Source organism: Triticum urartu, chromosome 4A (genome assembly GCF_056163025.1).
Source record: "Triticum urartu cultivar PI428250 chromosome 4A, HENAU_Tu73, whole genome shotgun sequence".
NCBI lineage: Eukaryota > Viridiplantae > Streptophyta > Magnoliopsida > Poales > Poaceae > Triticum > Triticum urartu.
Window position 1 is genome coordinate 417,457,516 of NC_141876.1, and position 3,361 is coordinate 417,460,876.

Here is a 3,361-nt window from a genome sequence, read left to right on the forward strand (position 1 = left end):
TCCAATTCCTTCATTTGGTGAGTCAAATATATCGTAGGAGTTGGCTGACACAAGTGCTAGACCAGCAACACCTTCATCTTGAGTATCTTCGGAGTCGGAGTGATAACTTCTCTCGGAGTGGCTGTCGGAGTCGGAGCCGGATACCCATTCACCAACATGAGCTTGATGTCTTCGTTTTGTGTAGCTCCTTGATGATTTTTCCTTCCTTTCCAAATCCTTGCTTCTCCGTGAGTATCTTCGTTCATAACGATCATCTCTACTCCTTCTCTCTCTTGGTGGTGATTATTTGCTTCTTCTTTTTGGAGAATCTTCTCTTCTCTTGTAGGGAGCCGTACACTCATTGGAATAGTGTCCGGGTCTTCCACAACTGTAGCAGTTTCGCTCTCGACTAGAAGATCTTTTGTCATTGTAGGACCTTGACTTGAAGCTTCTATCTTTGCTTCTACTCTTGTAGAACTTGTTGAAGTTCTTCACCATTGAGCTCAATTCTTCATTGAAGTTTTGTTTCTCACTTGATGATGTAGGGGCTTCACATGAGGCTTTGTAGGCACCACTTGATTTGTTGTGAAGTTCCTCTTTATCCTTAAGTGACATATCATGAGCAACAATTCTTCCAATCACCTCCGTTGGCTTGAGATCTTTGTAATTGGGCATCATTTGGATCAATGTGCACACGGTATCATATTTTCCATCCAAGGCTCTTAGAATCTTCTTGATGATGAATCTATCGGTCATCTCTTCACTTCCTAAGCCGGCAATCTCATTTGTGATGAGAGCAAGCCTAGAGTACATTTCAGCGACACCTTCACCATCCTTCATTTTGAACTTGTCAAGTTGACTTTGAAGCACATCCAACTTGGATTCCTTGACGGAGTTGGTACCTTCGTGCATATCAATCAAAGTGTCCCAAATTTCCTTTGCATTCTCAAGACGGCTGATTTTGTTGAATTCTTCGGGGCACAATCCGTTGAAGAGAATATCACAAGCTTGAGCATTGTATTGCAACATCTTCAACTCATCCGCGGTAGCTTCACGGTTTGGTTCTTTCCCATCAAAGAAGTCACCTTGCAAACCAACACACACAATAGCCCAAACGGCGGGGTTATGTCCAAGAATATGCATTTTCATTTTATGCTTCCAACTAGCAAAATTAGTACCATCAAAGTAAGGACCTCTACGGTGATAATTTCCCTCGCTAGACGCCATACTCTCCTAGGTTGTGAAACCAAGGCTATGACCACCAAAAGCTATGGAGATCAAAGCAAATGGAGACCAAAGCTCTGATACCACTTGTAGGATCGAAAGTATGTCTAGAGGGGGGGGGGTGATTAGACTACTTGACCAAATAAAAACTTAACCTTTTCCCAATTTTAGTTCTTGGCAGATTTTAGCTATTGTAGGACAAGTCAAGCAATCATCACACAATTCAAGCAAGCATGCAAAGAGTATATTGGCAGTGGAAAGTAAAGCATGCAACTTGCAAGAATGTAAAGGGAAGGGTTTGGAGAATTCAAACGCAATTGGAGACACGGATGTTTTTCCCGTGGTTCGGATAGGTGGTGCTATCCTACATCCACGTTGATGGAGAATTCAACCCACGAAGGGTAATGGTTGCGCGAGTCCACGGAGGGCTCCACCCACGGAGGGTAACGGTTGCGCGAGTCCATGGAGGGCTCCACCCACGGAGGGTCCATGAAGAAGCAACCACCCACAAAGGGTCCACGAAGAAGCAATCTTGTCTATCCCACCATGGCCATCGCCCACGAAGGACTTGCCTCACTAGCGGTAGATCTTCACGAAGTAGGCGATCTCCTTTCCCTTACAAACTTCTTGGTTCAACTCCACAATCTTGTCGGAGGCTCCCAAGTGACACCTAGCCAATCTAGGAGACACCACTCTTCAAGAAGTAACAAATGGTGTGTAGGTAATGAACTCCTTGCTCTTGTGCTTCAAATGATAGTCTCCCCAACACTCAACTCTCTCTCATAGGATTTGGATTTTGTGGAAAGAAGATTTGAGTGGAAAGCAACTTGGGGAAGGCTAGAGATCAAGATTCATATGGTAGGAATGGAATATCTTGGTCTCAACACATGAGTAGGTGGTTCTCTCTCAGAACATATGAGTTGGAATTGTGTATGTGTTCTGATGGCTCTCTCCACGAATGAAGAGGAGGTGGAGGGGTATATATAGCCTCCACACAAAATCCAACCGTTACACATAGTTTTCCAATCTCGGTGGGAGGAATCAACAAACTCGGTCGGACCGAAAAGGTAAACCTAGTGACCGTTAGAGATTTTTGGTGAGACTGACATGCAACTCGGTAGGACCGATATGGTTAGGGTTTGGGCATAACGTAATCTCGGTGAGACCGATTACACAAACTCGGTGGGACCGATTTTGGTAATAAGCTAACCAGAGAGTTGGTCAGGCAAACTCGGTGGGACCGATTTGCTCTTTTGGTGAGACCGAAAAGTTACAAAAAGGAAACACTGAATTTACATTGCAATCTCGGTGGGACCGATCCGCTCTTTCGGTGAGACCGAAAAGTTACGAAAGGGAAACAGAGAGTTTGCAATCCCATCTCGGTGAGACTGAGATCCCTATCGGTAGAACTGAATTGCTAGGGTTTGGCAGTGGCTTATGACAAGTGAAACTCGGTGGCACCGGATAGAAAGAATCAGTAGGACCGAGTTTGGCTTAGGGTTTAGGTCATATGTGGATATGGGAAAGTAGTTGAGGGTTTTGGAGCATATCACTAAGCACATGAAGCAAGAGGCTCATTAAGCAACACCTCATCCCTCCTTGATAGTATTGGCTTTTCCTATGGACTCAATGTGATCTTGGATCACTAAAATGTAAAATGAAGAGTCTTGAGCTTTTGATCTTGAGCCAATCCTTTGTCCTTAGCATTTTGAGGGTTCCACTTTCACATCCATGCCATGCCAATCATTGAGCTTTCCTGAAATAGTCATCTTGGAATAGCATTAGCTCAATGAGCTATATGTTGTTATGAATTACCAAAACCACCTAGGGATAGTTGCACTTTCAGACTCCAAACAACATTCTGTCACCAAATCACATAACTCATATAATACTAAATCGTCATCGAACGTTAAGCGTGCGGACCCTACGGTTTCGAGAACTATGTAGACATGACCGAGACACCTCTCAGGTCAATAACCAATAGTGGAACCTAGATGCTCAAATTGGTTCCTACATATTCTATGAAGATCTTTATCGGTCAAACCGTAATGAGAACATATGTTATTCCCTTTGTCATCAGTATGTTACTTGCCCGAGATTCGATCATCGGTATCTTCATACCTAGTTTAATCTCATTACCGGCAAGTCTCTTTACTCA